Below are 12883 nucleotides of genomic sequence, written 5' to 3'. Positions count from 1 at the left end.
CATCTATCTCTATCTGTCTATACATCTATCTGCCAGTGGTCATCTATCTCTACCTGTCTATACATCTATCTACCAGTGTCCACCTATCTCTGTCCATCTGTCCATACATCTGTCTACCAGTGTCCATCTATCTCTACCTGTCTATACATCTATCTACCAGTGTCCACCTATCTCTGTCCATCTGTCCATACATCTGTCTACCAGTGTCCATCTATCTCTATCTGTCTATACATCTATCTGCCAGTGGTCATCTATCTCTACCTGTCTATACATCTATCTACCAGTGTCCACCTATCTCTGTCCATCTGTCCATACATCTGTCTACCAGTGTCCATCTATCTCTATCTGTCTATACATCTGCCAGTGGTCATCTATCTCTACCTGTCTATACATCTATCTACCAGTGTCCACCTATCTCTGTCCATCTGTCCATACATCTATCTACCAGTGTCCACCTGTCTCTATCTGTCTATACATCTATCTACCAGTGTCCACCTATCTCTGTCCATCTGTCTATACATCTATCTATCAGTGTCCACCTATCTCTATCTGTCCATACATCTATCTACCAGTGGTCATCTATCTCTACCTGTCTATACATCTATCTACCAGTGGTCATCTATCTCTACCTGTCTATACATCTATCTACCAGTGTCCACCTATCTCTATCTGTCTAGACATCTATCTACCAGTGTACACCTATCTCTGTCCATCTGTCTATACATCTATCTACCAGTGTCCATCTATATTTACCTGTCTATACATCTATCTACCTGTGTCCACCTATCTCTGTCCATCTGTCTATACATCTATCTACCAGTGTCCACCTATCTCTATCTGTCCATACAGCTATCTACCAGTGTGCATCTATCTCTATCTGTCTATACATCTATCTACCAGTGTCCACCTATCTCTATCCGTCTATACATCTGTCTGCCAGTGGTCATCTATCTCTACCTGTCTATACATCTATCTACCTGTGTCCACCTATCTCTGTCCATCTGTCTATACATCTATCTACCAGTGTCCACCTATCTCTATCTGTCCATACATCTATCTACCAGTGTCCATCTATCTCTATCTATCTGTCTATACATCTATCTACCAGTGTCCACCTATCTCTATCCGTCTATACATCTATCTACCAGTGGTCATCTATCTCTACCTGTCTATACATCTATCTACCAGTGTCCACCTATCTCTATCTGTCTATACATCTATCTACCAGTGGTCATCTATCTCTACCTGTCTATACATCTATCTACCAGTGTCCACCTATCTCTATCTGTCTATACATCTATCTGCCAGTGGTCATCTATCTCTACCTGTCTATACATCTATCTACCAGTGTCCACCTATCTCTGTCCATCTGTCCATACATCTGTCTACCAGTGTCCATCTATCTCTATCTGTCTATACATCTATCTGCCAGTGGTCATCTATCTCTACCTGTCTATACATCTATCTACCAGTGTCCACCTATCTCTGTCCATCTGTCCATACATCTATCTACCATTGTCCATCTATCTCTATCTGTCTATACATCTATCTACCAGTGTCCACCTACCTCTATCTGTCTATACATCTATCTGCCAGTGGTCATCTATCTCTACCTGTCTATACATCTATCTACCAGTGTCCACCTATCTCTGTCCATCTGTCCATACATCTATCTACCAGTGTCCATCTATCTCTATCTGTCTATACATCTATCTACCAGTGTCCACCTATCTCTCTCTGTCTATACATCTATCTGCCAGTGGTCATCTATCTCTACCTGTCTATATATCTATCTACCAGTGTCCACCTATCTCTGTCCATCTGTCCATACATCTGTCTACCAGTGTCCATCTATCTCTATCTGTCTATACATCTATCTGCCAGTGGTCATCTATCTCTACCTGTCTATACATCTATCTACCAGTGTCCACCTATCTCTGTCCATCTGTCCATACATCTGTCTACCAGTGTCCATCTATCTCTACCTGTCTATACATCTATCTACCAGTGTCCACCTATCTCTGTCCATCTGTCCATACATCTGTCTACCAGTGTCCATCTATCTCTATCTGTCTATACATCTATCTGCCAGTGGTCATCTATCTCTACCTGTCTATACATCTATCTACCTGTGTCCACCTATCTCTGTCCATCTGTCTATACATCTATCTACCAGTGTCCACCTATCTCTATCTGTCCATACATCTATCTACCAGTGTGCATCTATCTCTATCTGTCTATACATCTATCTACCAGTGTCCACCTATCTCTATCCGTCTATACATCTGTCTGCCAGTGGTCATCTATCTCTACCTGTCTATACATCTATCTACCTGTGTCCACCTATCTCTGTCCATCTGTCTATACATCTATCTACCAGTGGTCATCTATCTCTACCTGTCTATACTTCTATCTACCAGTGTCCACCTATCTCTCTCTGTCTATACATCTATCTGCCAGTGGTCATCTATCTCTACCTGTCTATATATCTATCTACCAGTGTCCACCTATCTCTGTCCATCTGTCCATACATCTGTCTACCAGTGTCCATCTATCTCTATCTGTCTATACATCTATCTGCCAGTGGTCATCTATCTCTACCTGTCTATACATCTATCTACCAGTGTCCACCTATCTCTGTCCATCTGTCCATACATCTGTCTACCAGTGTCCATCTATCTCTATCTGTCTATACATCTATCTGCCAGTGGTCATCTATCTCTACCTGTCTATACATCTATCTACCAGTGTCCACCTATCTCTGTCCATCTGTCCATACATCTGTCTACCAGTGTCCATCTATCTCTATCTGTCTATACATCTGCCAGTGGTCATCTATCTCTACCTGTCTATACATCTATCTACCAGTGTCCACCTATCTCTGTCCATCTGTCCATACATCTATCTACCAGTGTCCACCTGTCTCTATCTGTCTATACATCTATCTACCAGTGTCCACCTATCTCTGTCCATCTGTCTATACATCTATCTATCAGTGTCCACCTATCTCTATCTGTCCATACATCTATCTACCAGTGGTCATCTATCTCTACCTGTCTATACATCTATCTACCAGTGGTCATCTATCTCTACCTGTCTATACATCTATCTACCAGTGTCCACCTATCTCTATCTGTCTAGACATCTATCTACCAGTGTACACCTATCTCTGTCCATCTGTCTATACATCTATCTACCAGTGTCCATCTATATTTACCTGTCTATACATCTATCTACCTGTGTCCACCTATCTCTGTCCATCTGTCTATACATCTATCTACCAGTGTCCACCTATCTCTATCTGTCCATACAGCTATCTACCAGTGTGCATCTATCTCTATCTGTCTATACATCTATCTACCAGTGTCCACCTATCTCTATCCGTCTATACATCTGTCTGCCAGTGGTCATCTATCTCTACCTGTCTATACATCTATCTACCTGTGTCCACCTATCTCTGTCCATCTGTCTATACATCTATCTACCAGTGTCCACCTATCTCTATCTGTCCATACATCTATCTACCAGTGTCCATCTATCTCTATCTATCTGTCTATACATCTATCTACCAGTGTCCACCTATCTCTATCCGTCTATACATCTATCTACCAGTGGTCATCTATCTCTACCTGTCTATACATCTATCTACCAGTGTCCACCTATCTCTATCTGTCTATACATCTATCTACCAGTGGTCATCTATCTCTACCTGTCTATACATCTATCTACCAGTGTCCACCTATCTCTATCTGTCTATACATCTATCTGCCAGTGGTCATCTATCTCTACCTGTCTATACATCTATCTACCAGTGTCCACCTATCTCTGTCCATCTGTCCATACATCTGTCTACCAGTGTCCATCTATCTCTATCTGTCTATACATCTATCTGCCAGTGGTCATCTATCTCTACCTGTCTATACATCTATCTACCAGTGTCCACCTATCTCTGTCCATCTGTCCATACATCTATCTACCATTGTCCATCTATCTCTATCTGTCTATACATCTATCTACCAGTGTCCACCTACCTCTATCTGTCTATACATCTATCTGCCAGTGGTCATCTATCTCTACCTGTCTATACATCTATCTACCAGTGTCCACCTATCTCTGTCCATCTGTCCATACATCTATCTACCAGTGTCCATCTATCTCTATCTGTCTATACATCTATCTACCAGTGTCCACCTATCTCTCTCTGTCTATACATCTATCTGCCAGTGGTCATCTATCTCTACCTGTCTATATATCTATCTACCAGTGTCCACCTATCTCTGTCCATCTGTCCATACATCTGTCTACCAGTGTCCATCTATCTCTATCTGTCTATACATCTATCTGCCAGTGGTCATCTATCTCTACCTGTCTATACATCTATCTACCAGTGTCCACCTATCTCTGTCCATCTGTCCATACATCTGTCTACCAGTGTCCATCTATCTCTACCTGTCTATACATCTATCTACCAGTGTCCACCTATCTCTGTCCATCTGTCCATACATCTATCTACCAGTGTCCATCTATCTCTATCTGTCTATACATCTATCTACCAGTGTCCACCTATCTCTCTCTGTCTATACATCTATCTGCCAGGGGTCATCTATCTCTACCTGTCTATACATCTATCTACCAGTGTCCACCTATCTCTGTCCATCTGTCCATACATCTGTCTACCAGTGTCCATCTATCTCTATCTGTCTATACATCTATCTGCCAGTGGTCATCTATCTCTACCTGTCTATACATCTATCTACCTGTGTCCACCTATCTCTGTCCATCTGTCTATACATCTATCTACCAGTGTCCACCTATCTCTATCTGTCCATACATCTATCTACCAGTGTGCATCTATCTCTATCTGTCTATACATCTATCTACCAGTGTCCACCTATCTCTATCCGTCTATACATCTGTCTGCCAGTGGTCATCTATCTCTACCTGTCTATACATCTATCTACCTGTGTCCACCTATCTCTGTCCATCTGTCTATACATCTATCTACCAGTGTCCACCTATCTCTATCTGTCCATACATCTATCTACCAGTGTCCATCTATCTCTATCTATCTGTCTATACATCTATCTACCAGTGTCCACCTATCTCTATCCGTCTATACATCTATCTACCAGTGGTCATCTATCTCTACCTGTCTATACATCTATCTACCAGTGTCCACCTATCTCTATCTGTCTATACATCTATCTACCAGTGGTCATCTATCTCTACCTGTCTATACATCTATCTACCAGTGTCCACCTATCTCTATCTGTCTATACATCTATCTGCCAGTGGTCATCTATCTCTACCTGTCTATACATCTATCTACCAGTGTCCACCTATCTCTGTCCATCTGTCCATACATCTGTCTACCAGTGTCCATCTATCTCTATCTGTCTATACATCTATCTGCCAGTGGTCATCTATCTCTACCTGTCTATACATCTATCTACCAGTGTCCACCTATCTCTGTCCATCTGTCCATACATCTATCTACCATTGTCCATCTATCTCTATCTGTCTATACATCTATCTACCAGTGTCCACCTACCTCTATCTGTCTATACATCTATCTGCCAGTGGTCATCTATCTCTACCTGTCTATACATCTATCTACCAGTGTCCACCTATCTCTGTCCATCTGTCCATACATCTATCTACCAGTGTCCATCTATCTCTATCTGTCTATACATCTATCTACCAGTGTCCACCTATCTCTCTCTGTCTATACATCTATCTGCCAGTGGTCATCTATCTCTACCTGTCTATATATCTATCTACCAGTGTCCACCTATCTCTGTCCATCTGTCCATACATCTGTCTACCAGTGTCCATCTATCTCTATCTGTCTATACATCTATCTGCCAGTGGTCATCTATCTCTACCTGTCTATACATCTATCTACCAGTGTCCACCTATCTCTGTCCATCTGTCCATACATCTGTCTACCAGTGTCCATCTATCTCTACCTGTCTATACATCTATCTACCAGTGTCCACCTATCTCTGTCCATCTGTCCATACATCTATCTACCAGTGTCCATCTATCTCTATCTGTCTATACATCTATCTACCAGTGTCCACCTATCTCTCTCTGTCTATACATCTATCTGCCAGGGGTCATCTATCTCTACCTGTCTATACATCTATCTATCAGTGTCCACCTATCTCTGTCCATCTGTCCATACATCTGTCTACCAGTGTCCATCTATCTCTATCTGTCTATACATCTATCTGCCAGTGGTCATCTATCTCTACCTGTCTATACATCTATCTACCAGTGTCCACCTATCTCTGTCCATCTGTCCATATATCTGTCTACCAGTGTCCATCTATCTCTATCTGTCTATACATCTATCTGCCAGTGGTCATCTATCTCTACCAGTCTATACATCTATCTACCAGTGTCCACCTATCTCTGTCCATCTGTCCATACATATATCTACCAGTGTCCACCTGTCTCTATCTGTCTATACATCTATCTACCAGTGTCCACCTATCTCTGTACATCTGTCTATACATCTATCTATCAGTGTCCACCTATCTCTATCTGTCCATACATCTATCTACCAGTGGTCATCTATCTCTACCTGTCTATACATCTATCTACCAGTGGTCATCTATCTCTACCTGTCTATACATCTATCTACCAGTGTCCACCTATCTCTATCTGTCTATACATCTATCTACCAGTGTACACCTATCTCTGTCCAGCTGTCTATACATCTATCTACCAGTGTCCATCTATATTTACCTGTCTATACATCTATCTACCTGTGTCCACCTATCTCTGTCCATCTGTCTATACATCTATCTACCAGTGTCCACCTATCTCTATCTGCCCATACATCTATCTACCAGTGTCCATCTATCTCTATCTATCTTTCTATACATCTATCTACCAGTGTCCACCTATCTCTATCCGTCTATACATCTATCTACCAGTGGTCATCTATCTCTACCTGTCTATACATCTATCTACCAGTGGTCATCTATCTCTACCTGTCTATACATCTATCTACCAGTGTCCAACTATCTCTATCTGTCTATACATCTATCTACCAGTGGTCATCTATCTCTACCTGTCTATACATCTATCTACCAGTGGTCATCTATCTCTACCTGTCTATACATCTATCTACCAGTGTCCACCTATCTCTATCTGTCTATACATCTATCTACCAGTGGTGATCTATCTCTACCTGTCTATACATCTATCTACCAGTGTCCATCTATCTCTATCTATCTGTCTATACATCTATCTACCAGTGTCCACCTATCTCTATCTGTATATACATCTATCTACCAGTGGTGATCTATCTCTACCTGTCTATACATCTATCTACCAGTGTCCACCTATCTCTATCTGACTATACATCTATCTACCAGTGGTCATCTATCTCTACCTGTCTATACATCTATCTACCAGTGTCCACCTATCTCTATCTGTCTATACATCGATCTACCAGTGTCCACCTATCTCTATCTGTCTATACATCTATCTACCAGTGGTCATCTATCTCTACCTGTCTATACATCTATCTACCAGTGTCGACCTATCTCTATCTGTCCATACATCGATCTACCAGTGTCCACCTATCTCTACCTGTCTATACATCTATCTACCAGTGGTCATCTATCTCTACCTGTCTATACATCTATCTACCAGTGTCCATCTATATTTACCTGTCTATACATCTATCTACCTGTGTCCACCTATCTCTGTCCATCTGTCTATACATCTATCTACCAGTGTCCACCTATCTCTATCTGCCCATACATCTATCTACCAGTGTCCATCTATCTCTATCTATCTTTCTATACATCTATCTACCAGTGTCCACCTATCTCTATCCGTCTATACATCTATCTACCAGTGGTCATCTATCTCTACCTGTCTATACATCTATCTACCAGTGGTCATCTATCTCTACCTGTCTATACATCTATCTACCAGTGTCCAACTATCTCTATCTGTCTATACATCTATCTACCAGTGGTCATCTATCTCTACCTGTCTATACATCTATCTACCAGTGGTCATCTATCTCTACCTGTCTATACATCTATCTACCAGTGTCCACCTATCTCTATCTGTCTATACATCTATCTACCAGTGGTGATCTATCTCTACCTGTCTATACATCTATCTACCAGTGTCCATCTATCTCTATCTATCTGTCTATACATCTATCTACCAGTGTCCACCTATCTCTATCTGTATATACATCTATCTACCAGTGGTGATCTATCTCTACCTGTCTATACATCTATCTACCAGTGTCCACCTATCTCTATCTGACTATACATCTATCTACCAGTGGTCATCTATCTCTACCTGTCTATACATCTATCTACCAGTGTCCACCTATCTCTATCTGTCTATACATCGATCTACCAGTGTCCACCTATCTCTATCTGTCTATACATCTATCTACCAGTGGTCATCTATCTCTACCTGTCTATACATCTATCTACCAGTGTCGACCTATCTCTATCTGTCCATACATCGATCTACCAGTGTCCACCTATCTCTACCTGTCTATACATCTATCTACCAGTGGTCATCTATCTCTACCTGTCTATACATCTATCTACCAGTTTCCACCTATCTCTATCTGTCTATACATCTATCTACCAGTGGTCATCTATCTCTACCTGTCTATACATCTATCTACCAGTGTCCACCTATCTTTATCTGTCTATACATCTATCTACCAGTGTCCACCTATCTCTATCTGTCTATACATCTATCTACCAGTGGTCATCTATCTCTACCTGTCTATACATCTATCTACCAGTGTCCACCTATCTCTATCTGTCTATACATCTATCTACCAGTGGTCATCTATCTCTACCTGTCTATACATCTATCTACCAGTGTCCACCTATCTCTATCTGTCTATACATCTATCTGCCAGTGGTCATCTATCTCTACCTGTCTATACATCTATCTACCAGTGTCCACCTATCTCTGTCCATCTGTCCATACATCTGTCTACCAGTGTCCATCTATCTTTATCTGTCTATACATCTATCTGCCAGTGGTCATCTATCTCTACCTGTCTATACATCTATCTACCAGTGTCCACCTATCTCTGTCCATCTGTCCATACATCTATCTACCAGTGTCCATCTATCTCTATCTGTCTATACATCTATCTACCAGTGTCCACCTATCTCTATCTGTCTATACATCTATCTGCCAGTGGTCATCTATCTCTACCTGTCTATACATCTATCTACCAGTGTCCACCTATCTCTGTCCATCTGTCCATACATCCATATACCAGTGTCCATCTATCTCTATCTGTCTATACATCTATCTACCAGTGTCCACCTATCTCTCTCTGTCTATACATCTATCGGCCAGTGGTCATCTATCTCTACCTGTCTATATATATATCTACCAGTGTCTACCTATCTCTGTCCATCTGTCCATACATCTGTCTACCAGTGTCCGTCTATCTCTATCTGTCTATACATCTATCTGCCAGTGGTCATCTATCTCTACCTGTCTATACATCTATCTACCAGTGTCCACCTATCTCTACCTGTCTATACATCTATCTACCAGTGTCCACCTATCTCTGTCCATCTGTCCATACATCTATCTACCAGTGTCCACCTATCTCTGTCCTTCTGTCCATACATCTGTCTACCAGTGTCCATCTATCTCTATCTGTCTATACATCTATCTGCAAGTGGTCATCTATCTCTACCTGTCTATACATCTATCTACCAGTGTCCACCTATCTCTGTCCATCTGTCCATACATCTGTCTACCAGTGTCCATCTATCTCTACCTGTCTATACATCTATCTACCAGTGTCCACCTATCTCTGTCCATCTGTCCATACATCTATCTACCAGTGTCCACCTATCTCTGTCCTTCTGTCCATACATCTGTCTACCAGTGTCCATCTATCTCTATCTGTCTATACATCTATCTGCAAGTGGTCATCTATCTCTACCTGTCTATACATCTATCTACCAGTGTCCACCTATCTCTGTCCATCTGTCCATACATCTGTCTACCAGTGTCCATCTATCTCTATCTGTCTATACATCTATCTGCCAGTGGTCATCTATCTCTACCTGTCTATACATCTATCTACCATTGTCCACCTATCTCTGTCCATCTGTCCATACATCCATCTACCAGTGTCCATCTGTCTCTATCTGTCTATACATCTATCTACCAGTGTACACCTATCTCTCTCTGTCTATACATCTATCGGCCAGTGGTCATCTATCTCTACCTGTCTATATATCTATCTACCAGTGTCTACCTATCTCTGTCCATCTGTCCATACATCTATCTACCATTGTCCATCTATCTCTATCTGTCTATACATCTATCTACCAGTGTCCACCTACCTCTATCTGTCTATACATCTATCTGCCAGTGGTCATCTATCTCTACCTGTCTATACATCTATCTACCAGTGTCCACCTATCTCTATCTGTCTATACATCTATCTACCAGTGTACACCTATCTCTGTCCAGCTGTCTATACATCTATCTACCAGTGTCCATCTATCTCTATCTGTCTATACATCTATCTACCAGTGTCCACCTATCTCTCTCTGTCTATACATCTATCTGCCAGTGGTCATCTATCTCTACCTGTCTATACATCTATCTACCAGTGTCCACCTATCTCTGTCCATCTGTCCATACATCCATATACCAGTGGCCATCTATCTCTATCTGTCTATACATCTATCTACCAGTGTCCACCTATCTCTCTCTGTCTATACATCTATCGGCCAGTGGTCATCTATCTCTACCTGTCTATATATATATCTACCAGTGTCTACCTATCTCTGTCCATCTGTCCATACATCTGTCTACCAGTGTCCATCTATCTCTATCTGTCTATACATCTATCTGCCAGTGGTCATCTATCTCTACCTGTCTATACATCTATCTACCAGTGTCCACCTATCTCTGTCCATCTGTCCATACATCTGTCTACCAGTGTCCATCTATCTCTACCTGTCTATACATCTATCTACCAGTGTCCACCTATCTCTGTCCATCTGTCCATACATCTATCTACCAGTGTCCACCTATCTCTGTCCATCTGTCCATACATCTGTCTACCAGTGTCCATCTATCTCTATCTGTCTATACATCTATCTGCAAGTGGTCATCTATCTCTACCTGTCTATACATCTATCTACCAGTGTCCACCTATCTCTGTCCATCTGTCCATACATCTGTCTACCAGTGTCCATCTATCTCTATCTGTCTATACATCTATCTGCCAGTGGTCATCTATCTCTACCTGTCTATACATCTATCTACCAGTGTCCACCTATCTCTGTCCATCTGTCCATACATCCATCTACCAGTGTCCATCTATCTCTATCTGTCTATACATCTATCTACCAGTGTCCACCTATCTCTCTCTGTCTATACATCTATCGGCCAGTGGTCATCTATCTCTACCTGTCTATATATCTATCTACCAGTGTCTACCTATCTCTGTCCATCTGTCCATACATCTGTCTACCAGTGTCCATCTATCTCTATCTGTCTATACATCTATCTGCCAGTGGTCATCTATCTCTACCTGTCTATACATCTATCTACCAGTGTCCACCTATCTCTGTCCATCTGTCCATACATCTGTCTACCAGTGTCCATCTATCTCCACCTGTCTATACATCTATCTACCAGTGTCCACCTATCTCTGTCCATCTGTCCATACATCTATCTACCAGTGTCCACCTATCTCTGTCCATCTGTCCATACATCTGTCTACCAGTGTCCATCTATCTCTATCTGTCTATACATCTATCTGCCAGTGGTCATCTATCTCTACCTGTCTATACATCTATCTACCAGTGTCCACCTATCTCTGTCCATCTGTCCATACATCTGTCTACCAGTGTCCATCTATCTCTATCTGTCTATACATCTATCTGCCAGTGGTCATCTATCTCTACCTGTCTATACATCTATCTGCCAGTGGTCATCTATCTCTACCTGTCTATACATCTATCTACCAGTGTCCACCTATCTCTGTCCATCTGTCCATACATCCATATACCAGTGTCCATCTATCTCTATCTATCTATACATCTATCTACCAGTGTCCACCTATCTCTCTCTGTCTATACATCTATCGGCCAGTGGTCATCTATCTCTACCTGTCTATATATATATCTACCAGTGTCTACCTATCTCTGTCCATCTGTCCATACATCTGTCTACCAGTGTCCATCTATCTCTATCTGTCTATACATCTATCTGCCAGTGGTCATCTATCTCTACCTGTCTATACATCTATCTACCAGTGTCCACCTATCTCTGTCCATCTGTCCATACACCTGTCTACCAGTGTCCATCTATCTCTACCTGTCTATACATCTATCTACCAGTGTCCACCTATCTCTGTCCATCTGTCCATACATCTATCTACCAGTGTCCACCTATCTCTGTCCATCTGTCCATACATCTGTCTACCAGTGTCCATCTATCTCTATCTGTCTATACATCTATCTGCAAGTGGTCATCTATCTCTACCTGTCTATACATCTATCTACCAGTGTCACCTATCTCTGTCCATCTGTCCATACATCTGTCTACCAGTGTCCATCTATCTCTATCTGTCTATACATCTATCTGCCAGTGGTCATCTATCTCTACCTGTCTATACATCTATCTACCAGTGTCCACCTATCTCTGTCCATCTGTCCATACATCCATCTACCAGTGTCCATCTATCTCTATCTGTCTATACATCTATCTACCAGTGTCCACCTATCTCTCTCTGTCTATACATCTATCGGCCAGTGGTCATCTATCTCTACCTGTCTATATATCTATCTACCAGTGTCTACCTATCTCTGTCCATCTGTCCATACATCTG

At 41.7% G+C, this 12883-nt stretch overlaps 1 protein-coding gene across 1 annotated transcript in view; it reads left to right on the top strand.

Moving 5' to 3' along the window:
* The window catches only part of COL25A1 (collagen type XXV alpha 1 chain), a 652723-nt gene that overhangs the window by 35890 nt on the left and 603950 nt on the right, over window positions 1-12883 (top strand). The window lies entirely within an intron of this gene.

Source organism: Ambystoma mexicanum, chromosome 6q (genome assembly GCF_040938575.1).
Source record: "Ambystoma mexicanum isolate Mex_15411 chromosome 6q, UKY_AmexF1_1, whole genome shotgun sequence".
Taxonomy (NCBI): Eukaryota; Metazoa; Chordata; class Amphibia; order Caudata; family Ambystomatidae; genus Ambystoma; species Ambystoma mexicanum.
Note: the sequence above shows the minus strand (reverse complement) of the source record. Positions and strands in the feature narration are given on the sequence as shown.